At 50.2% G+C, this 25,526-nt stretch overlaps 1 protein-coding gene across 2 annotated transcripts in view; it reads right to left on the reverse strand.

Annotated features, from left to right (window-relative positions):
• Positions 1–25,526, reverse strand: part of AHCTF1 (AT-hook containing transcription factor 1) — a 2,174,249-nt gene that overhangs the window by 1,020,461 nt on the left and 1,128,262 nt on the right. The window lies entirely within an intron of this gene.

Below are 25,526 nucleotides of genomic sequence, written 5' to 3' on the forward strand. Positions count from 1 at the left end.
AGCTCCATGTTGTAATGAGTCAGGATGGCGAGGGCAGTCTTGATGGCGGATGCCGCTGTGTAAATGATGCACTTGCCGGTCGGATCCAGCTTCTTGCCTTCTTGGTCCAGAGGTACAATGGATGAAGAGGAGGGTTTGGGCGACCGCTTTCTGGTGGCGCCGACACCACAGAGTCTGTAGAAGACGGACACCTGGGTGCCGAATCTGCCAATCGTTACTTGTTCTCCAGTCTGTCATGCTTCGAAGGTGTGGTACTCAGTCTTCATAATAGCCAATCATCGTCCAACAAAGGGACCGACGCAACGTTCTTCTTCGAAGACTCCCTGCGCTGAAAAAGGAAGCCCTATTGCTTCTCCTCTGGCAATCTCGTCCGGTGGTGAAGCACTAGCAGGCTCGTCAATATCTGGTGGTTCCCCATCCGCAGGAACATAATCTTCAAACTCAGCGCGAGTGGCAGTGGTATCATTGTCTGTGCAAACTTGTTCCTCCTCCACCAGAGGCAAGCCCCCATGCTCCGACCCACAGGTGACCAGTGCCTTACGGGGCAATGACAGTAGATGCCTGGGAGGAAGCCTTCTGGAAGATCATCCTCAGAGCTGGTGTAAATATGCAGCGATTTCATGAGGGATACCAGGGAAACAAGGGGAGACCCCTTGGTGGGTCTAGGAAGGAAATCCGTCAGTGGAAGCAGGTCCATCAATGTACCCGAATCCTGCGAGAAGGAAGCCACAGTGGGGATCTGCAGAACAGAGGCACCGAAGACGAGGAATGGATCGGGAACGCTGACAGAGGCAAAGAGAGTCTAGAGTTGGTTGTCGTCATGAAAGTAGAGATGACAGTTGCTGGGGAACTTTAAACTGATGTCCTGATTTTGTCACCGAAAGTGGTCGCCGACGAGGGCATCAAGCAGGAGCTTGCGAATGAAGCAGTCGTCAATGGTGCTCCCACACTCTCTCCACTCTTCATTATCACCCTTTCTCCCTTCTCTCACACACAAACACACATTGCTATCCCGGGAAGGGGGGTGGGGGGGGTGGCTGTGACTAAACTCCTGTGGCAATCCTTCTTGGACTTTGACGAAAAAACCACAGCAAAAAAATCACCGATTGAAAAGCGAAGCATTCCCAACACTAGAAATGTGCAGTGATATCTGAAGATGGCCACCAGGGGTGGAGCTTACGATGTTGCCCGTCATTGGCTGGGGGCAGTGTTACCCAAAAGACAATGATTGGCTATAGAGGAAGCAAAACTGCTTTCTTTTTACTGAGGATTTCCAGCCTCACGACAGGGAATATTCATGAGCATGTGAATCCATGTAAGACCCCATGAAGGAGAATGGTGGTTTGTACGACAGGGCCTGCAATTCGCTATCCCCTCTCGCTGATTTAATCACCAACATGCAAGCAGTCTTCAGAGTCAGTAGACGGATAGAGCATGAGTGTAAAGGCTCAAACGGAGCCGTCATTGGAAATGTTAGAACCAAATTAAGGTCCCATCATGGAACCACACAGGACTATTGAGGAATTAGGCTATAGCCAGGATCGTAAAGAAAGACAGTTGACCTGGAGACCTTTTAAAAACAGACAAAGCCTCCAAGTATCCTTTGACTTTTGTAACCAGAGGCCATCTCACGCTCTCTGCACCACTCCTAGTATCTTCTCCACCTGCACGCATACATTGATGTTGCTGAAGGTCTGTGTGTAGCCAGTAGCGTCTCAAATACCTCCTCTGAGAGGTCCCAGTCATCATAGCTCATCCTCTCAAAAGCCATGCATGTACATTGAGGGATTCTGAGTTTGTGTGGAGTACCCAACCCTCTTAATTAGGAGGTCCAGCCGATGAGGCAGCCATACAGGTGGGCAGATGGCCAATTCCAGAAGCTCTGAATACCACGTCCTCCTCTTCCAATCTGGGTAGAACAAGATAAGGGTTGCTTGGATCCTCCTCAACCTCCCAAGAACCCATGGAATAATGGGAATCGAAGGCATGGCATAGTGGAGGTCGAATACCCACTCCACTAGGAAAGCATCTCCCCCAATGAGCCACTCGTCAGGAATTCCCTCAAGCAAAACGGTTTACACTTCCTGTTGGACTCTGTGGCAAATAGACCCACCACCGGGGTACCCCAATGAGCGAAGATATCCTCTAGGATTTCTTTGCACACTTCCCACTCGTGCGAGACCGTGGTCTGCCTCCTCAGAGCATCCGTCAACAAGTTCTCGATCTACACCAAATGTACTGCTGAGACAGAGATCTGATTCTCCACAAGCCAGATGGGGGCACTCACATCCCTGCTTTTTCAGGTAGTGCATGGCCACCGTATTGTCCGGCATGATCAGGACGGGTTTCCCTTTGAGAGAGGGTACGAAAGCTTTTAAGGCCAACCTGATCGCTCGCAGCTCCAACCTGCTGAGGTGCCACAGGGCTTCCATTGTGGACCAAAGGCCGCTCACATGAAAATCCTTGCAGTGAGCTCCCCAACCCTTCACAGACGCATCTGTGACCACCATGACCAGGGGCCAAAATGATTTCCCCTGCCTTCATGTCTCGCTGCTGGCGAGATCTAGGCCACTGACCTGGACACCTTTCGAATGTCCTGTGAAGGTGCTCAAGTACCAGAACCATTGACTCTGTAGCACACACTGCAGATACTCAGTGATGTCATAAGCCCTAAGAGACAGTGAAAGGAAACAGATAGCAAGGTGGTGTGAATCGAACAGTTGAAACATCTGACACTGGAGACTCTTTCCTCCGGGAGTGGGTGGGCATACTATTGGGGGGGGGGGGGGGGGGGGAGTCTTCCCCACACGAGTGTCCAGAACTGCTCCGATGAACTGGAGCCTTTGTGTTGGTGTTGTGTGTGGCTTCTGTAAGTTCAAGGAAAAGCCCAGCCTGTGGAGTAGAGAACGTGATGGGACGAAGCTTGTGCCACCGACTTCCCTAGGATAAACCAATCATCCAGGTATGGAAACGCATGAACTTTCCAGAAAGGGATAATGCTAGTCTTATAATCGTCTAAGACGGTTCATGGTGGTTTGTCATCAGAGAGATAGAGAACAGTGTTAACTAATGCCTTGCATGCTTCAAAAAGCAGCCCCACTTCTCCTCTATGCACATCTATAGCGTGTCCCCATGCTGATGTTTCGGCAGCACTCCAGCGCTGCATTTCTTTGACCCATATTTTAAACTGCGGACCTCTTCTCGATTTCCAAGTCATATCTATGCACCGTTTATCCAATATACAGGCTAAGTACATGAACCTGGAAACATGCTCGTGTTTACTGGTCCTAGTGTACATTCCCAGTATGCATTCTTGTGGAGTCCATTTGTATCTGGTGATCCCAGCGCTTTCAAAGGTGTGTTTAATTTTAGACCAAAATCTTTATACAGTATTACATTCCCAGAACATATGGGCGTATGACATGCCGGGACTTCTGCCATTGGTTCTGAAAAGACCACGGGTGCAGAGGTCAACCCGACGGGAAGCACTTTGAACTCGTAGTCCTCGTCTCCTATGAGGAATCTCAATAATGTCCTGTGCTTCTGATGGAAAGGCACATGGAATTAAGCATCTTGGAGATCTAATAACACTAGTCAGTCCTGAAACTCAATTTGTCTTTCCTCAGGAACTTGTTCAAGGCCCTTAGGTCCAAAATGGGACTAAGTCCTCCCACTTTCTTGGGTACCAGGAAATACTGGGAATACCAATCAGATCTTCTCTGCTCGGGAGGTACCTCTTCCACAGCACCCTTCAAAAGCAGGGATATCAGTTCTTCCTGGAGCTCCTGTACCGGTTGAAAACAAAAGAAAAGGCAGACAAAATCCCAATTGGATGAGGTGCAAAGGCCAGGCATCGGAGGTAATCTCCTGCCACTGGGGTCAGTGCTCGCCAATCTTGCCACCAACCGGAAAAACATGGGGGGAGAACTTAAAGTCTTTGAGGGCGGAGCCACCCCAGCCGCTGCTGTCACACCTGGCCGGCCACTGGAGACCCCCCTACCCCTGATGCAGCGCAGAAAACGCCTCTGCCCCTGCCTGCATGGTGGAAGCTGTGCCTTCCTTCCAAAGTGAACGTACCTTCTGTATCCCTGCCCTCTGGACAAGAAGAGCAATGAAAGTTTAGCTGGCTGTTACAAAGCTTGGTCCAGTTATTTAGTAGCTGGCTTTGAGTCCTTATGACTTACTGCGTTCTTCGGAAGAGTCGGACTCGTATCTACGACAATGACGCGTTTCTTTTTGTGCGAGGACGAAGAATGGCTCTGGGAAGGTGACCATTTTATTGTTTTCTTTTGGTGCCTGTCCTCCTTTTCGGGAGTGGGCCCCTCCGTATTGGGCTTTGACGACTGAGTGGCTGAGCAATCCAGCAACTTAGACAGGGGCCAAACGTGCGCATGTGTTGCTGCCCTCTGCAACAGTGATTTCGGATTCATCTTCATGCAAGAACCACAATACTAAGATGTAACTGACACCAAGACACCACACGCAGACACTGTGTGGGTCCGTAATAGACATTTTGGAATTACAGTCCTTGCAGTGTTTGAAATCAGATCCCTTGGGAGCAGACATTACGGCGAAATCACACGAAATTAGGACCACATTTTGACAGAAAAGAAACTTCTCGAACGAAAGTTATTCCAGTGAGGGGCGTGCAGAAAATTGTAGTGACTGGAGTACTCATAGTCCTTTCCTCCATCCTTGTGGGCGTCTCTCACAACATGGGGAAGGTACTGGAACCTTTGGCTGTGAAAAAATTAGCTTCCCCTATACATTTATAGTGCGCGATTGCGAGTGTGGGAATGCCCCTCCCCCCAGAGGCCCCGCCCTCCAGCACCTCACCTCAGTCCCCTTTGAACACATCGGACCCTTAGATACCAGGCTAGTCATATTACCTATAAGCCATTGGCATACTAGCAAGGGAAAGGGAGAGGGAGAGGGACAAATGGAGGAAAGGGGACTATGGACTACAAGTCTCTAGTCACTACAGTGACTAACTTTAATCATACTTCACCTTTCCTCCATCCTTGTGGGCGATTCCACCGAAAATGCACATAGGGTGAAGCTGTGACAACCTGCATCATATCTTTGATGAAGCGACTGGAGCTGGTGTTAAGCGAATAGTGTTCACAGGAGGCCGACGGAGCAGCCCAAGTGGCCGACTTGCTGATGACAATTCAAGAAGCATGTCTCTGAAACGCGACGGCAGTGGCCTTCGGTCTGAACGCATGGGCATGAATCCCCTCAGGAAAAGATTTGCCCATGGCCGTGTAGCCTCTGAAATGGCCTGGAGCATCCAATGGGCGATGGAAGACTTGGATGCCTCAGAGCTGGGGGAGGAGCCCCCAAAAGTCACAGTGCCTTGGACTTCCTGAAGGATTTCGTCCGAGAGAGATACAACTTGAGAACCCTCTTAAGGTCCAAGGAATGTAGGGCCATCTCTGCCACTGACTGTGGGTTCCAGAAGAACACAGGCAGGCAGATCTCTGGATTCAGATGGAACGAAGAGACCACCTTGGGCAAGAAGTTAGGGTGAGTGAGCAAGATTACTGTGTCGCTGTGCAACGCGGTGAAGGGCTCGCACAAAGACGACGCCTGCTGCTCACTAACCCTGAGCGCAGAGGTGAGAGGCACCAATAAAACCATCTTCAGTGTCACCAAGCGAATGTCCACATGGCCATCGGCTCAAAAGGCTTGTGTTGCAAAGCTGCCAGAAGCACATTGAGGTCCCAGACTGGGTGTGGCCTATGCACTGGAGGAAAAAGCCAAGGCAACCCCTTAAGGTATGTTTCAATCACCGGGTTAGCTGATGAACACATGCTCAGGGGCATTCCTGTAAGCCCCAATGGCCACCAAATACATGCAGCAAGTATTCACCTGAACTTTAGAACGAGCCAGGTGCGCTGAAAAAGCTGGAACGTCACCCAGAGGACAGGTGACAGGGTCCAGACCCTTGCTGCAAGCCCAATGGCAGAACCTAGTCCATTTGTTTTTATACTGGGACCGAATAGAGGGCCTCCTGACCGGTTGAATGATGTCCCAATTGTCATCTGAAAATTGAGCATGCTGCCAGGGACGGTTTGGCTGTGTCTGGCTTCTCCACTGCTCCGCCCTGTTGCGTCATGAAGCCCCTGCCAGGGATCTGAAGGTGGACGGGATCATGGGAGCACAACTGCAGCAGATCCGAAAACCAGGGTCTCGAAGGCCAGTGGGTGGCAACCAGGATGAGGCTGCAGCCCACAGAAGCCTGGAACTTGTGGAGGGTCCGCTGGAGGAAAGGGGTGGGCGGGAACGCACAACACCTGCGGCCGTGCCATCAGATTTGGAAGGCGTCTCCCAGTGACCCCCGGACCAAGGCCTGCCCATGAGGCAAACTGGGGGCACTTGGTATTCAGAGGAGTGGTAAACAAGTCCAGGTCAACGAACCAATGCTGGAAAAGGGGCAACAAGGAGTTGGTGTTTAACTCCCACTTGAAGGTGTCGAACCCCAAGCGACTCAGATGATCCACTTCTGCATTGCTGTTCCTCGGCAGGTGGACTGCAGAAATCCAAATCCTCTCTATGAGGGCCCGTTTCGCAGATCAAAACCACCACCAAGCAGTGGGGGAGAGTGGGTGGGGGTGGGGTCACATTGTTGTTCAGGTAAAACATCGTAGTAGAATTGTTCATCCGGACAAGAACAGACTTGTCCCCGATTAGGGGCAGAAACACCTTGAGGGCTGGGCCCACTGCCCTGAGTCGAGCAGATTAGTAGGAGGGCTTCCATCCTGGACCATGCTCCATGAATCGTATAGTCCTCCAAAGTAGGTCCCCGAGCCCAAAAGAGGAGTACCTCGTCACCACCAGGGTAGGTTCCGGTCAGGTAAAGGGGGCTCCCACTGAAACATTGCCGTCCAACAGCGAAGGTCGGGCAAAAGGATAGGTGGTATTGGGATCCTGTCCAAATGAGACCCTGTCTCTTGATCCCAGCTGTCCCCCAGGTGGAGCTGGAGGCGCCTGTTAGGAACAATTCTCAAAAATGTGCCAATTCCTCCCACCTTAGAGCCTTCCAGCTCTTTTGCTAAACTTTGGGACATTGAACTTTTCCAATCAATGTGTTTTTTGTGCGTTTTCTTTGGTTGTGGAGTTTTAGACAACGCCGTAGGCATCATCTTTTCATGTGCGTCACACAGCACCCTCAGTGCAGTGACACAGGGAAACCTTTTCAGGCTTTCCCACGGTTTAAATACCTTCTCTAGGATAAACTACTGTTTCCCAAAGTAAGTCAAGTGAATTTGACTTCACTAGTCTTTTTACATTCCTAGACCCAGCACACCTTATCTTACAATAGAGTGCTGAAGGGGTTACTTAGTATCCCTTAGTAACTACCATGATTTTTCCCCCAACCATGAACACCGGTAGCGTTAAATCGCGGGAGCCATGCTTTTCAAGATGGCGTCTGAGCCCCCTTTGTTTAAAAAGGTCCCGGTCTTTTTTCGCCATTTTTTTGTGGAAAGGTCCTTCTAGAGTTTTTCTCTGCACGTCAAACCAGGCTTGGTTTCTTTGTTCATTCGCCTTTGGCGGGCTTCAGGACTGAAGACCACCTCTGGCGCCCAAGTGTCTGGGCTGGTCAGGAAGTGAGGGAGATGCCCGAAACTCCCTGTGCTTCGTCTCCTAGGAGACTCAAATGCACTCTGGAATGATTGGCTGGCTGACTGTCTGGCAAGGACAGCCACCCTGCTGGGTGAGTGACAGCTAGGCTGGAATGAATGGGAGAGAACTGTATAAAAGGCAAGTCTCTTGGCTAGGAAAGAAGAGTCTACCACTGGAACGAAAAACCCAAAGACAAGCTTGAAGAGGACAGCTGCTGCAACTCCTGGACTGTTGGTTAGCCCGGTGAAGCCCTGCTGCAGGGACCGAATCGTCAAGTTCACCTCGACAGAGAAGCCCTGCAAGGACGACTTTTCCCTTTGAGTTGGTGGGACCAATCAAATCGACACTAAGCGACCTGGATACCATTCTCAGAGCTGGTTGTGTTTTCCTCAGTGTGCTGCAGGAAACCGAATAACCAGGGAGAGGGACACCAGTTTGTGTGCTTTACTACAGCTACTGGAATTGAAGATTTCCCAGTTGCCAGTTTTTGACCAGTCCCAGTGCATGAGTCCCCCAACGTCCTCCCTCTTCTCCCCACGACGAGGCTCAGGAATAGCGAGATCTGCAGGAACTGCCAGGAACAGAAGTCTTCAGCTGCACCTTTTTCTTCATTTGTAAGGTACTGTGAAACGAGAGAGTACTTACCTCTCGCAGTGAAAGTGCTTGAAACCTTCGCAACTACCAGGCCTAATCAGCTTGTGACCCAACCTATAATTCTTCTTGTTACAAAGTACTTCTGAGAACTTCTACAGAGACTACTGTTTACTTACCAGAACCGTTTTAGCCTATCTAAGACTTTAGCCCTTTGACTTTGGCTTGGCCTATTGAATTGACTCTTCTGGTGAACTCAAAGTATCTGCACGGTCTAAGAAGAATTGTAATCCTTTTATGTTCTGAACCTACTCCTTTTTTGCTCCTCCTTCAAAGTTGTCTGAATGCCTCAGAAACGCATAGTACTGAAGTAGATTTGTGTATGATATTTAACTTCCTCATTCTAGTGAATGTTTTTATAACTGACTGTTGAATAAATAAGTGTATAACCAACAAACCTTGAGCGTAAGAGTTTATTTGAACAACTGTGATTGTAGACCTCTGTGTATTACAGCTCACATTCCCTCTTGAGATGAGCCTGGCTGCTCAGCTCTGCTACCAAAAACTGAGGAGTACATTCTTATACCAAAGGTTGGTTTTGCTTACACCTCTAGTCAGTTGTGTGTAGTCGTCCCAAAGGGTACTGCATACAAACTCTGCCTAAAAGCACCTCATCTGGAGATGGGTGTGCTGCACAGTCAGCATGCAGGAGACCACCAGGCCCAGAATGTACTGGACCACCATGCCGAGGTGGTTGAGTTGGCCAGAAATTGTCTCACCGCCTTGCAGAGGGACATAAGCCTCTCGGGCGTGGGGAACACCCGCTGAACGGTAGTGTTCCAACACACCCCTAGGATGACCAGTTCCTGAGACAGGCATAACTGCGACTTCCTCTGGTTGAGGGAAAATCCCAGCAGATGATGGGTATCTGTCAATCTTTGGCAGGAGCGCACCACCCCTTCGGGTGACCCCGACCTCACCAAGTAGTCATCCAGATAACGTGTATAGATGATGGCCCTCCAAGCGGAGAAGGCCCGCCACTGCATTCTTCAACTTCGTGAAGATACAGGGGCCAAGTTCTGGCCGAAGGGCAGCACTTTGAACTGGAAGTGGTACGACATAATCGTGAACCGCAGAAACGTACGATGCAGTTAATATATGGGTACATATAAAATGTTTTTGCGGTCAAAGGTTCCCGTACCGTCCCCATGTTGGGGGATTCCCACAAGGATGAAGGAAAGGAGACGGGACGTATGAGTAAAAGAAACAGAGGTACAGGGTTTAGTGACCTGGTATACATAAAACAACCAATGTCACATCTGGAGTCGATGTGCACTACGCCCCCCTGTCGAAGGTTTTCCAAGAAGCTGACGCTGGAAGGATATCTGTCTGATGAGGAATCTGTGGGAGAAAAGAAATCCATTGAAACACTTCCTGTACACACTGGTAGTAGAGATCCAGTTGAGGAGATCCCCAGAAGAATGAAATCTCCTCCAGAACTTCCAGACAGAGCTCCAACGTGTGGGCGGTCAAAGACTGTTTGTATTTATTTGTATGTGTATTTATTGTTTTATATAGCACCTTAATGGCATTTGCCAGCATGTGAGAAACATACTGTTCTCCAAAGCCCAGAAGCACAACCCCATTGCTTCTCTGCACAGAGTTAAGGCGCACACAACACCCCATTTGTTGAGCAAGTGCATCAGGCTGGCCTGGTTACCTTCCTCCGCTCTATAAGAAGCAAGAGTGAGTTGATTAAAAGAAATATATGTTTATTATGTATTCCAACCATTTACTTGTAGTACAGTATTCTGTTAATCATATCTGGTATCACATACATCAATTCCTTCTCCTAACCCCTCCCATTCCGTTCCCAAATAACCCCTCTAACCTACAACCAAACAAACTCTAACCACGGCTACCTTCTGTTGAAAGTTCTCTGGCATACCGTCCCACAGAGACTTAAGGTCTCCTACTAGGTTCGTTACAATCCCTCCCTTCTGATTTTCTCAATACTGTTCTGTTGTGCCCTCCAACAAGTTAGGGAGGTTTGTAGTCAGGCGAGGTAAAGAGGGCATGCACCAAGGCACTCCAGGTTGGAATATCCTCTGAGCTTTCCCTTCTCCTCATTTGGATTGCATCATACCACACGGCGGCTTCTGCCATAGACCACCTTTTCAGATCCTCCCACCATCTATCTATGTTTAGACCATCTTGTGACTTCCATGCCATGGCAATTCTTCTTTTCGCAAGCACCCTGGCCAAGTCTATAATCCTACCCACTGGTCTGACCCTCTGGTTACGTGTACACACCCCATGGAGGCAAGCTTCAGGCGACCATACATATCCCATTCTCCCTCTTCCATACCCAGCCAAAAAACCAAGCTCACAGACACTACCTACACTCAGCTGACTTCAATTGCTAGGGTGCTGGGGACATTAATCAATCACTGGGCAGGACCAGAACATGTGTCCCATTCCTGCCCCTCTGTGCTGCGCCACTCAATATCAGTTGAGGGGTCATATATGCACAATAAAGTGTGTAGAATTGCATCAGTTTTAGTCTTGCGTTTTGTGGAAACCTTCTTAGGGTATAACACCACTTTGGACCATTCCGCCCCCGTGAGCTCTCTGCCCAACTCTGATTCCCATGTGTTTTTCGCTTTGGGCAAATCATCAGGTTATGGTTCTAGTAACCCTTGATACAGTCTGCATGTCCACCTTCTGACACGTCATATAGCAACATTATGTACATTATTTTCTTTTCTTCACAGTCGGGAAGTCTGGCCATTTTTCTTTGACAACATGTAGTACTCTGGTTTAAGTTATAAATTGCCCCTAGTGGATTCCAAATGTTTCTTCTAGCTCCTTGAACGTCAAGAGCTTGTCTGAGGAGAGCAAATCTCCAATTGTCACCGCGCTGCTGTCCTCCCAGTGTAACCTAATCTGTGCTAGGTCTTCTCTACCATCCCCAGCGCGGGTTCGACCGTTTCTATATCCGCTAGTCACCCTGCCACTTGTTGTAGCTGTCCTGCCAGATAATAGAGTTCAAAGTGCGGGAGGCGCAGTCCCCAGTCTACATATTCTCTGTATAAAACATTCAGGGCTACTCTTCTTCTCCCACATACCCATATGAAACTACCCAGTGTTGCGGTCAACTCCCTAAAGGAGACCCTAGGTATAAGGTACAGCACGTTTACAAAATGGTACAATAAGCAGGGCAGAGCAAACCATCTTTAGAAGTGCAATTCTGCCTATTACTGACAGGGGCAACTTCCCCCAGAATTAAATGGAGGCTTCCAGTTCAAACTTTGATCTCTGAGTGTTGTATTGATGCTATCTTTTGTGCCATGGTAAATATCCACTCCCAGTTATCTGAAACTATGAACTTTCCATTGTAATCCCAGGGTTGGAAGTAATTTCTCCTCAACCCTGACCCACCCCGCGAGTGGGAATAAGATGGACTTTACTTTGTTGATCGAGATCCCTGACAGTTTCGCAAAGTTCTCCAACACCTCTGAGTATGTCTCCAGATTTTCCTCCGGGTGTTTCATGTATAGCAGCGTGTTATCGGCGTAAAGCGATATCACATGAAGCACCCAGTCTACATTAAGTCCTATGTCCCTGAATTCCCTCAGAAATATTGCAAGGGGTTCTAAGGCTAAAATATACAGAATAGGAGACATGGGGCATCCCCGTTTCGTGCCTCTTCGTATCAGGAACTGCTCCAACACGAATCTGCCGGTGCAGACTCTAGCCACCAGGCTGGAAAAGGGCATCCACACCCATCTCAGGAACTTATTCCCTATTCCAAAGCTCCTTAGGGATGCAAACAGCCACTCCCATTTGACTGAGTCAAAGGCTTTGATGGCATCTAGTGCCACCACTGCGCAGCCCTCTGGCCAATTCTGTGTTCGGTCAATAATTGCATGCAACCTCCTCAGATTTTCTGTTGTTGCTCTCCCTAGAACATAGCAGGTTTGGTCTGGGTGCATTAATGTCCCAATCACTCTTCAGTCTCTCTGCTAGCACTGCTGTGAGAATTTTGGTATCTTGGTTATTGAGCGATATCGGATGGTACTATTTGCAACGTTTCCCTGCCTTGCCTGGCTTCAGAATTGGGAATATGATGGATTCTTCAATGCTATGGGGTAGTCTCCCAATTTTGCATGCTTCCTCTAGAGTTGGGAGTAATTTGGGAGGGCGTCGCCAGTTAATTTCTTGTAAAACTCTGCAGGCAGGCCCTCCCCCCTGGAGACTTGTCCGCGGGATGCATGGCTATTACCTCCCACAATTCATCTATGGTGAGCGGCGCGTCCAGCATCCCTCTCTATTCTGTGGTTAGGATGGGCAGGCCAATGTCGGTTAGGGTCTATCCCATTTCTTGATCGTAGACGTTTCTCGAGTCCTCATATAGAGCCGGGTAAAAAGTCCAAGTGGTCTCATTAATTTCCCTTTGGGATCTACACTTATCTCTGCATTTGTCTGTTATTTCAATAATCCATTCCCTATTGTCTATGCCTCTAGTTAACCAGACTAACAACCTACCTGACTTGCCTCCATGCGCATGCATTTTTACAGAATATTTCGCAAAGCTGTGTTCCCCTAGCGTTTCCCAATGTTCCAAGCATTCTTGCTGGAGTTCAATAAGCTTCCCTTCCGACTCAGTTCTAATCTCAGAGATCTCTGCCTGTTTAACTTTGCCTCTGCTAGTTGTCGCTCCAGTTCTATCCACATTCCTCCTGCCTTGGCTATAGCAGCGCCGCCCAACACTAACTTGAAGGCATCCCACACCGTCCCCGTTTTTTCAATACTACCCTCATTGAGGTCAAAGTATTCCTCTATCTGCTTAGCCAATCTCTACCTAAATGGACCATCTCGTAAAGTCTCTGTTCTTAATTGCCATGTGGGTATCGGGGCGGGATCATTGCTAAGTATCTACTCAACTACTAGGGGTGAGTGGTCTGAGGGAGTCCTCACTTCGTAGGAAGCACCAACGAACTCCCCCAGTTGATCTATCCTGGTAAAACAGTAATCCATGCATGTATGTATTTTATGAGTGCCTGAATTGGAAGAAATCTTTTTTAGGACCATGTACCCATCTCCAAATCTCCTGCAGTTCTAAGTCTCTCATTAGCGTCCTCAGGACCTTGGCTGGGGGAGGATGGCGATATGGAGGATGGGGATATGTGCCTACCGCCTGACCTGTCCAGCGTCTGGTCTATTGTACAATTAAAGTCTCCTCCCCAGATACATATCATTCCTCTAAAAGGGGCTAACTTGGTGAATAGTGAGCGAAATAAGATAGCAGCACTATGATTGGGTGCATAGGTATTGATTAGGCAGGACTCCTTTTTATCCCGAAACCCATGTACCAGTACTAGCCTCCCTTCTGCATCTGTGTGGACTCTAAATCTCTGTAAGAGCACCGTGGGGGCTATCCAGATAAGGACTCCACTTGCGTAAGTGGAATATGCTGATCCGAATCCTTTCCCTCCACATTTCCTTAACACTTGAGACACTTGTCAGTGTGAGGTGCGTCTCCTGTAATAGCGCCATCTGGATCCCTTTGCGGCGCAAGTATGTCGTCACCCTTACGCTTGACGTAGCTATTTAGCCCCCTAACATTACAGGTGGGGATTTTAAGCGTCTCTGCCATCAGGTTAATCTTTGTTTCGATTAATCTTCCTCATCCGTCTCGGGAGCTCAGGGACCCCATCAGTTTGTTTCGCTAGCTCGTGGGCTCATGTCATTTGAGAGATTAGGTAAGCCGGGTAGTAACTAACAAACTTTGCCAAACATAACCTTTCCCATGGAGGCTCAACCACCATTAGTTCCGCGCGTACCTTGAGTCCTGGTGGCAGAGTACTTCTGAGTACACTAAATACTCCTAAAACGATGAGAGAAAAAAAATGAATGCCCTGACCATTGGGGGAGGTGGGGGAGGGAGCCGTAACCCATGGATGGAAATTCCCAAGTTACTAGCCCCTCCCGAGAAGGTTTAACTAGGGAATGCTAAGTCTTGTAATTAGAGCTCCCGATTCCCTACTCATTTACCCTCATAGTCAGACCATGCTTTTAATGTCATGTATATACCCTCTATCATCTTCACGCATGAGGGCTCCTCAAGCATCCTCTTACCTCTCCGGCATCTGTTCCATCCATTCTTTGTCCATCCAGGCATTCACTGCTTCCGGAGTTTCAAAGAACAGGGACTTCCCCTTGTATATAATTTTTAGTTTTGCTGGGTACAAGAGCATGTACTTTATGCCTTGGCACCGCAGTCTCCCTTTTGTCGGGATAAACTGTCCACTCCTCCTCTGGACTTTAATGGTATAATCTGGGTAGATTGCCAGTGTTGCTGATCCACGACGAATCTCTCCTCCCGTCCTAGAGAAGGCCAAGACCGTTTCCATGTCCCTGTAATTTAATATTTTGGCTATAAAGAGCCAAGGGGGTTTCCTTGTCAGTGCTCTGAAGGCCCTGTCAACTGTAAATCCTTGTGATAACGTTCTGGGTCCCATTTCTTGGAGGAGCATGTTTTCTATGTACATGGTGGAGTCTCTGCCCTCCGTCTCCTCGGGTAACCCCAAAATCCTAATGTTGCTTCTTCTCGCCCTTCCCTCCACATCATCCGCTCTTATCCTGCAGTATTCAAACCTACATTTTTACTTCTCGGACCATATCTTGCAGCTCCTTAGAAGAGGCTGAGCACTCGTTTCTTTTTTGTGTCCCCCACTCTGCTTGCCAGGTTTACGCACATCTGGTCTCAAATGGCCCACACTCTTTACTTTAACTAAGTGTGTTTCCATTGAGGCCCTCAAGGCTGCAATCGCCTCTAGGATTCTGTTGTCAGCACTCTCTTGGTGAGGACCTTGGTTATTTTCTGTCGAGTGTTCATCTAAAGGCTTAGATTCTAGTCTTTGATCAGTCTTTTTGGCAAAAGATTCAATCATGGTTTGTTTCGGCTGCACAGAGGACTTCTTTCTACCTCCTTCCGGCATCTGTCTTTGATGCATGTTATTTGCTTATGCAAAAGTGGCGTGGCTGAGGGAGACCCTCCTCTGTATTCACCAGAAGTGGTGCAGTGCGGTTTTATTTATTTATTTATTGAGCGCTCAAAGTCCAAAGGCAACTAGGCGCTAAGGCAAGCTTATAGGATGGTTATAGATGTGAGGAACATAGCATAAACTTTAAGTAGTTACAGATTTACATAATACACAGTAAACATATTTACACATTGCAGGCTGTAACATATATCTACACAGGTAAAACCGTCATAGATTCAGGTCTAGGAGGCTACTGGGGTGGGTCTGTCCTGAAGAGCAGGGGTTTTAACTTTTTTCTGAACGACCAGGAGGTGGTGTCATTTCTGAGGTGGTTAGGGAGGGCATTCCAGTTTCGGTGCTATAGTAGGGAAGCTTGAGCCATCCAGCATTTTGTCTTCCGAATTTGGGGGTGACGAGCATATTGGTATACTGAGAGCGGATTGGTCTTTATGGATGAGGTTGCTGAGGTATAGGGGTGCCTTGTTAGCCATGCATTTATTCGTGAGCGTGAGGATTTTAAAATTGATTCTGTGCTGGTCAGGGAGCCAGTGGATCTTTCTCCTGAAGGAGGCGATATGTTCATGGCTTGGAATGTTTAGGGAGGCTCTAATGGCGTGATTTTGCACAACCTGTAGTTTTTTTATGTTTCTTGAGCTAGTTCCTGCATACAGGAAATTGCAGTAGTCAATCCCAGATAGAATCAACGCCCTAGCCAGTGTGGTGGTATTGTCAGAAGAAAATAACAATCTGCTAGCTCTTATCAATTTGGAGGTGTAGGCTGCCGATGAGACAACAGCGTTAACCTGTCTATTTAGCGTAAGGGAGGAACCTATGTATAACCCCAATGTTTTTATTTCATTGGCTATTGTAATAGTATTGCCATCGATGTTGAAAGATTTGTAAGTCAGGGGGAGATTGCAGAGTTTGGCTTTGTTTCCAATGAGGATTAACTCTGTTTTATCATCGTTAAGGCATAGTTCGTTAAGTGCAATCCAGGCCTAGATGGCTTGGTAGATCTTTTTTAGGTTTTTTGAATCAGTGTCGTGACAACCGGTAATGGGTATAAGTATTTGTGTAACGTCCGCATAGTTTGTATAAATAGAAGCCTGGTGAAGGCGTTGTAAAGTGTGGGCGACACGCAAAAGCCTTGCGGTACGTCACAGGGACCGAAGGGGCTTCTGATTTGTCCGAGAAGATCCTCATGGTCAGATTAGTAAGAAATTATTTGATCCATTTGATAGAGGCTGCTGAGAATTGGGAGGCGGTCTCGAGGTGTTGACAAAGGATGTCGTGATTGACCAGATCGAAGGCTGCAGAGAGGTCTAAGATGAGGAGGATACACAGTTCCCTTTTGTGTTTGTATTGATCCATTTGTATTTTCAGATCTAGTAGGGCGGTCTCTGTGCAGTGCCCTGGTCTGAAGCCCAATTGTCCTAGGCCGAGCAGGTTATTGTCTTCCAGATGTTTTTGGATCTGCAGGTAGGCTGCACGGTCGAGCCTTTTTAGTAGGAATGGTACCGTGGTGATGGGTCAGAAATTGGTAGGGACATTAGGGTCTAGTATTGGTTTTTTGAGTAGGGGTAGGACCCAAGCAGTTTTTAGATCGCTCGGTGCTGTGTTTGAGGCGAATGAACTGTTAATGAGGCTGGTGATAAAAGGTGAAAATTCTGCTGCACATTCTTTTACCAGAGTTGCTGGGCAAATGTCGCCTTCGCATTTGGATGGTTTTAGGCTTTTGATGATATTGACGGTATCAGAGATGGAGAGTGGAAAAAATGAGAATGTATTAGTCTCCTTTGGTGGTGGTGATAAAGTCTGAGTTTGGTTAATTCACAATTTAGATTTTTTTTGTTCTATTTTGAGCTGAAGTAGAGATATTTTGTCTGCTAGGGCGTTTTGAATATTAGAGGACCATTGTTCGTCTTTGACTGTGTGATCTGGGGTACATGCTGGGGATTCTAGTTCACAGAGAATGGTGAATAACTCTCTCGTGTTGGATTGAGCATAAGCTATTGTCTGATTATAGATTTCGCTTTTGGCTGAGAGGACTTTTTTTTTGTAATCATTGGCTAAAGTCTGAAAGAGGCTCTTATAAACCGTAGTTGGTGATTTGCGCCAATTATTTTCAGCAGATCTTTTTTTGGCACACATTGTTCTGAGGTGTATCAGGAGTTGATGTGTGCTGCTCGTTTAGGTTTTTTTATTTTTAGGGGTGCGACTTTTCTATGATTTCTGAATTGACAGTTGTATTGACAAATCAGGGTTGATGGGTCATTGGATGGATGCAGTGAGTCTAGGAAGGGGGTTAGGAGCGGTAACATGTCTTTGTTCATATTCTTAACATTTCTAGAGGGATCTGGGAGTGCTGGTGGCGGCAGGTTCCGATATTTGGTAGTAATGGTAGAGGTGAAAATTATAGTGTGGTCTGACCAGGGCGTGGGGTTGTTAGATTGTAGGAGGGTGTTGCAGTTATTGTTGGCTAACCAATCTAAGGTACAACCATTTTCATGTGTGGGGCCGTTATCCTTTGTGTGAACCCTTGGGCTCCCATAGTTTTAGCTAGGATGTCCGAAGGGTCATTCAAACCAAGATTGAAGTCGCCCATGATGATTGTTTTAGAATGGGGTTTCATGTTGCGAAACAGGAGGGTCGTAATGTCATCTTCAAATGTGGAGGTGGCACCAGGGGGTCGGTAGACTATGTGAAGAGAGTGTGCAGGAGCGCGTCAGGGATATTTTTAAGGTAATGACTTCGCCTGAGCTGAATGGAAGGTCAGTGGAGATCCTTCTATTTAAGGCATCCTTGGCTAGTACAGCTACTCCACCTCCTCTTGATGTAGCTCTATCCTTTCTATAGATGGTATACCCCTCTGGGATAGCCAGGGAGAGCAGAGGGCTTGAGGCAGTGTGTAACCAGGTTTCTGTAGCTGCTGGGAAGTCTAGATCGTTAGTTTGGTAATGTCTGCAATATCCAGGGCGTGTGCAGTGATCAATTTGGTGTTTATAAGTGCACCTTTTAGGAAGATTGAATTCATAGTGGCAGAGGCCTTGCTAGAGACGACTTTGTAGGTTTTGGAATCGTTGGGTGAGGGCGGGAGCAGTGTGTGGATATCGGTGGTGGTAGCGATAGGCGATTTAAGTAATCGTAAATGTAAACGTGAGGATAATCTGCATGTTCTCAGCAGTCCCAAGATGGTGCGCGAGTGCGGACGGGGCATGGTGGCTTGAGAGTCAGGAGGGACGGATTTCTGAGTATGATGTATAGAGACTTAACAGGCGTAACTCAGCGCTGTTCTTGCGGTGAGATGGTGGAGTCTTGTGCGTTTGTCTGGTGGTAGTGCAATTAGCGGGAGGTCATTGCTGTGGGATTGATGTATGGTCGTGTCTTTGATGGGAGTGCATATGGAGGGTGGAGGTGGGGTGGTAGGGAAAGGCACAGTATTGTTAAGGAAGGACCTGGGGAAGGGGATGGGATGGTGGCGGGTGCAGCGTAGACGTGCTAGGCCGTTTCCTAGCTGGATATATGCGCCTGTGGTGCAAGGAAAATCCATAATGGGTGGAAGTTGTGGAGATTTTCCCTGTAATTATGGACTAATAGTAGCAGAATAGAGAATGCAGGTAGCAGCATGGTGATCTACATAGCACTAAGAGTGTTTCTCCTGTTTTAGGTAAGTCTAGTAGCACAGCAGCTAAGGTCTCACTGGGCTGGTAATACAATAGTTAGCAGTGGCAATCGGTGCAGTGACCAGATAGTATGTAATGCAGAGGCTAAGAATAGCAATAAGCTACGAGCACAGTGACTAGCAGTGGCATATAACACAAGTGACTGGTGACTAGCATTGGGGAGCAAAGCAATTGGCTAGGAGCACAGTGGCATATAATACAATTGACTGGTGACTAGCACTGGGGAGCAGAGCAGTAGGTTAAGAGCACAATGACTATCAGTGGCGTATCAGACAGTTGGCTAATGTCATAATAGGCGGTATTGCAGTGGGTAGCGCGATGGCTGGCAGTGACTGATGGTACCGTAGGCTGGTGAAGTTTACCATGGGCGATGACAGTAGCTAATAGTAACAATAGGCAATGGATGCAGTAGCAAATTAAGCAAACAGGATGGTGACGCAGCGGCGTTCAGTGGTTGAAGTTGCCTTAGGCTAGTAACATGAGAAGAGGTGATGCGTAATAATGGGTCACTTGATACCGGGAACAGTGCAATTACGGGCATTAGAGAACAGCGTGTCACCAAGGTCTAGTATCGCTATGAACGATGATATTGGGTAGTGTAGCGGTGGAGTGTTATTGGCTGTCCGGATACAGGCTTAGAAAGCTTGCTGGCTCCAAGCCTCCATGTAGCAGGGGGTCAAGTGGTGGCTGCTCAGCAGCTGAAGGGCGCTATGCCACTGGCAGTTAGGCCGGTGCTGGCGGTATGGGGTGGGCAGCAGGTGTTAGGTAGAGTTCTCATAAATGTTATGTTATGTTATTTTGCACTTGGAACAAGTTACTTACCTGTAACTGTTGTTCTCCAGCATGGGTCTGGCATGGATTCACATGCTCATGAATATTCCCCGTCGTCAGGCTGGGAATCCTCGGTAAAGAAAAATCAGTATCAGTTTCGTTTCTTATCTGTCTTTCGTAGTAGTAACTAATCACTGATCTCTGCGTCATACTGACCACAGCCAATGACTGCCCTCTCCCTAAACCCCGCCTCTGGCAGCCATCTTCAGATTTGGTAGCACGTGAAGTGGCAGTATGACCAAGTGAAGAGCCGCAGAGGGGTAGGCGGGAGGGTTCGCATGTGAATCCATGCCAGACCCATGCTGGAGAACAACAGTTACAGGTAAGTAACTTGTTCCTTCTCCAACATGGGGTCTGGCATGGATTCACATGCTCATGAATAAAAGAATACATAGCAGTACACACATGCACAACCACAGGAGGTGGCAAAGGCTCAACATTAAGCATTATATCCAAAACTCAACATTAAGCAATTCTTACCTCCTCACCAGGCTCACCTTAGGCGAACAGGTTGCGCAGCACTGCTTGGCCGACCCTGGACTCCTCCCTGGAATCCCGATCGACGCAGTAGAATTTCGTGAAGGTGTGCGTCGACCTCCACGTAGCAGCCCTGCAGATGTCCAGCAAGGGCACACCAGATAGGAACGCCGTGGTAGCTGCGATCGCTCTGGTGGAATGGGCTCTCGGACGGCCAGGCAGCGGTCGGTTTGCCAACCGATGACAGTACATGATACAGCCGGAGAGCCATCTGGAAATGGAGGCCTTCGAGAGAGCCTTCCCCTGATTGACAGGTCCAAAGTTCACAAAAAGTTGCGACGTCTTCCGAAAACACTTTGTGAGGTCCACGTAGAACTTCAGCGCTCTAGCCACATCCAGCAAGTGCAAAGTCCTTTCAGCCAGCGACGAAGGCGACGGGAAGAAAACCGGCAACACCAAGGGTTCGTTGAGGTGGAAGTCTGACGGCACCTTGGGCATGAAGGAGGGGTGCGTCCTGAACACTACCCTCGTGTCGTCAAAAGTCAAGTACGGGGGCTTGCAGGAAAGGGCCTGGATCTCTCCCACCCGTCGTGCGGAGGTGATGGCCACAAGAAACGCTGTTTTCCACGACAAGAACTTCAACGGAGCCGAGTGCAGAGGCTCGAACGGCGGTCCCATGAGCTTGGTCAGCACCACGTTGAGCTCCCACGCCGAGGCCGGAGCCTTCACCGGCGGGAACGATCTGAACAGTCCCTTCATGAATTCTTTCACCAGACGATGAGACCACAAAGACATCCGCCCCGTGGTTCTGGTGTATCGGGAGATCGCAGCAAGATGAATCTTGATGGACGCGTGCGCCAGTCCAGCCTTGGCCAGCGTCCGTAGGTACGGCAGTACCTGGGGAGCCGTAATCCGTAGAGGGTTAATCTTCTGTGCGTGGCACCAGACAGAGAACCTCTTCCATTTGTGTCCATAGCATTTAAGAGTTGAGGACGCCCTGGCCTTTGCAAGAACCTCTCTGCAGTCGGCCGGTATGTCGTAGCCTCCAAACTCTAACGCTGCAGGAGCCAGGCCTGCAAGTTCAGCGACTTTGGGTCGTGATGGAGGATGGCGCCTCCTTCCCTGGAGAGAAGATCCACGTCCACTGGCAGCTTGATTGAGGGGACGCTGACAAATCCAGAAGATCCGGGAACCATATCTGCCTCGGCCACGCAGGTGCGACGAGGATCATCCTGCACCGTGACCTCTTGAGCTGGTTGATGAGCCGGATCAGCAACGGCAATGGAGGGAACGCGTATAGAAACAGGCCCTCCCAGGGGAACGAGAAAGCATCGCCCATGCTCCTCGGCTGGGGAAACCTGCTGGCGAACCTCCGGCACTTGGAGTTCGTCGCCGTCGTGAACAGATCGATCTGGGGTGTGCCCCACCGTCGGAAGAGGCGGTCCACTAGATCCTGTCGTAGTTCCCACTTTTGGCACGAGCGCAGCTCTCTGCTGAGCGAGTCGGCGATGGTGTTTTTTATTCCTGCCAGATGAAACGGCACCAAAAACATCCCTTGGGCGACGGCCCAATGCCACAGATCCTGCGCCTCCTTGGACAGGGCTGGGGATCTGGTACCGCCCTGCTTCCTGATGTAGAACATGGTGGTGGTGTTGTCGGTGAAGATCCTCACCACCTTGCCCTTGAGGGACGGAAGAAAGGACCTGAGGGCCCAAAACACTGCACGGAGCTCCAGGACGTCGATATGGAGGGACTTCTCCGTCGGAAGCCAAAGGCCTCTCGCGTGCAGATTTTCGGTGTGCGCTCCCCACCCTTCCAGGGAGGCATCCGTGGTCACTGTATCCTGGTGGCCGGGGGTCTGGAAGTCCATGCCCGCCGTCAGATGCGCACGGATGCCCCACCACCGGATCGCTCGTCGGAAACTCTCGTCGAGTGTGATCCTCTCCTCGAAGCTGGCCGTCGTCTGGATCCAGCGCGCGTCCAGGAACTCCTGCAACGGGCGCATCCGGAGCCTGCACAGGCGGATGAGATAAATGCAAGAAGACATCATTCCGAGGAGGGACTTGATGGACCTCACCCTGGCCGCGTCCGCAACCAGCATCCGCTGCACCTTGCCCAAGATGGCCCTCGTCCTTTCCTCCAACGGAGAGGCCAGAAGCGACACTGTGTCGAGCTTCGCTCCCAGAAACAGTGCGTCTTGCGCGGGCACCAGGCGTAGTTTATGGAGAATCCCAGGTCCGTGAGTAGTTGGACGGTCCTTGCCGTGTGCTCCACGGCGAGCTCCTTCGTCTTCGCTCGGATGAGCCAGTCGTCCAGGTAGGGGTAGACGTGGATCCCCTCTAGGCGCGGCCGCGCGGCCACCGGTGCGAGGCACTTGGTGAATACCCTGGGTGCCGACCTCAATCCGAAGGGAAGGGCTCTGAACTGGTAGTGACGCCCTTGGACCACGAATCTGAGAAACCTTCGGTGTCCCTTTAGGATGGGGATATGGAAGTAGGCATCCTCCAAATCCAACGACAGGAAATCGCCCTCCTCCAGTTGACCCAGGACGTGTTGGAGGGTGACCATCCTGAACTTCTGTGCCTTGATGAATTTGTTCAGTTGTCGTAGGTCCAGGATGGGACGCCATTCTCCCGTCTTCTTCTTCACGAGGAAGTATCTTGAGTAAACTCCGGAGCCCCGAAGCCTCTTTGGGACGAGCTCGATGGCGCCCTTCCTGAGCATCGCCCTTACCTCCAAGAGAAGTTGAGGGACGTGATGTTCCTTCCTGGCCACAGGAGGGACGCGCGGGCACCTCTTTAGAAACTCGAGCGCGTGACCCCGAGCCAGGGCGTCCAGCACCTAACGGTCGGTGGAGATGGACTCCCACATGCTGACGAAGTTCACCAGCCGGCCTCCCACCGGGGTGCTTCGGTGGGGGCCCGACCCCACGGCCGGTTCAGTCCTGCTTCGACGAGGCTTTGCCGCCTTGTCCTCCTTGGCGACGACGGCGGGGTCCGCCCGACTTGCCTCGTCCCCTCTAGGCTTCCTGTGGCGACGAACAGGCCGCTTGACGACAGGTGGAAAATCCGCCGCTGGAACCTTTAGAGGCACCCTGTTTGCCTCCGCCGCTCTGAAAGGGCGGCCGTCGTTGCTGGAGAACACCAAGAGCCCGGGCCGTCTCCGTGTCTGCCTTGATGGCCTGTAGGGAATCGTCCACTGTTTTCCCAAACAGGTTGCTCCCGTCGAACGGCATGTCCAAGACTCTGGTCTGCACGTCCTGACGGAAGTCAGTAGCCTTGAGCCATCCACGCCGCCTAAGGCACACGCCGTTGCCCAACTGGCGAAATCCAGTGTCCGCGATGTCCGTCGCTATCGTAATGGCGTGGTCCGACGCCACTTCTCCTTCCTGCAACATCTCTAGGGCCTCCGCCCTCTTGTCGTCTGGTAGGAAGTCCAGCAGGGGGGCGAGTTTGTACCACAACTCCCTGTCGTAGCGGGCTACGATAGCCAAGGCGTTGGCAGCCTTAATCGTCGTCACTGCCGATGAGATGACTCTGCGTCCCATCGTGTCCAATTTCTTTCCCTCGCCGTCCGGCGGGGAGGTTGACGTAGAGGCCGCGCCCCCCCCCGCTTTCTTCCTGGCCGCCGCGGAGATGACCGAGTCCGGGGTCGGCTGTGCCCGAAGGCACAAGGGGGCCGCGTCCGAGACCCGGTACTTCTTCTCGCACCGATCCCTTCTAGCCGGCGTTGTGAATGGGTTCTTGAAGAGGGCGAGACCCTCATCCCAGATATCGTCCAGTAGAGGTACAGCGAGGACCGTCTTCCTCTTGGTCTCGCGCCGTTGATAAAGGAAACCTTCCTTCTTCTTCTCTTCCGGGCAGAGCTGGAAAAGCTCGGATGCCCTTGCGATCATGGCGTGAAACTATCCAATCTCGTCGGGCGGGGAAGCCCGGGTGGGAGGTGACGACGGGAGATCCTCGTCGTAAACCTCGTCGTCAGTACCCATCGCGGCCGTGTCAGTCCCTGTATCATCCCCACGTGTCGTGGACGGGGAGGAGGGCTGAGCAGGGCGCGAAGGTTGAAAAGGAGGTGGAGGATGAATCCTTCTTCTCTTAAGAGGAGGGCTCCCAGAAGGGCCTGGCTCCGGGTCCCCCGTCGGGAGCGGTTCCTCCGTTGGTGGTAACGGCAGTCTCGTCCTTATCTCCGAGCATAAGGACTGTATAACCAACAAAATGGCCGCCGAGTTGTCTTGCGGCACTGGTTGAGGGGTTCCGACGGGCGATCAGGCGCACCGTCGGCACCCTCGACATTCTCGTCGCCTCCCACGTCGGGGGTCCCTCCCGACAGGATGGTCTTCCTCCACGCCAGCGCCGTGGCCTAAGACTTCGATCAGCTCCTCCTCAGAGGTTGAAGCCGAATCCACGACGACCTCCTGCCCCCCCTTTCTCTTCTCCGTCGGAGGTTTCACGGGGGTCCTGTCGATGGGCATGAAAGAGGACTCCCTCCGTGGTGGCAGGGAGATTCTGGGCCCCAAGGTCGCCACCACTGGTGTAGCCTCCACAGGCTGAGCCAGGGCCGCCGCGACTGTCTCGATAGAGGCCTTGGCCGGATGGATCAAGGCTTTCACCACCTTAGGTGCGCTCACTGCCTTCTCCTTGGGGGGAGGGTCACCACCTCGCTCCCCCTCCGATGGGGCCTTCGAGCATGACCGGGGTCTCTCCAGGAGCTTTGCCGGGTGCTCGGCCTTCCTCTTACCCGAGCCAGAGCGTTGGCTCGTGGTTGATGGCGCCGGGGAGGATGCAGTAAAGACAAAGGGAGTGTTCGTCCTCCTTAAAGACATTCTGAAGCTGGCATCCAGGGCAGACCCTGAACAGCTTTTCTGGGCGTCGAGCTTCCCTTCTCCTGGGCCATGCTCGAGAAGGGCCTGAGAAACTTCTGGAGTCCTCCAAAAGCGTGGCTCGACAAAATCTTCACCCTTGAGGGGCGTAGAAGAATCCGACACGGGTCCCCGTTGATCGGATAAAGAAACGGTGGAGCTTGAGGCTCTTATGACCGAAAAAGAGAACATTTTTCTAAGAAAAAGCGCGAAAAAAGCACTAACGCTCGAGAGCAATAGCACGAGGATCCCAACACTTGAACGTGCAGTAAAAATCTGAAGATGGCTGCCAGAGGCGGGGCTTAGGGAGAGGGCAGTCATTGGCTGTGGTCAGTATGACGCAGAGATCAGTGATTGGTTACTACTACGAAAGACAGATCAGAAACGAAACTGATACTGATACTGATTTTT

This window comes from Ambystoma mexicanum, chromosome 4q (assembly GCF_040938575.1).
Source record: "Ambystoma mexicanum isolate Mex_15411 chromosome 4q, UKY_AmexF1_1, whole genome shotgun sequence".
NCBI lineage: Eukaryota > Metazoa > Chordata > Amphibia > Caudata > Ambystomatidae > Ambystoma > Ambystoma mexicanum.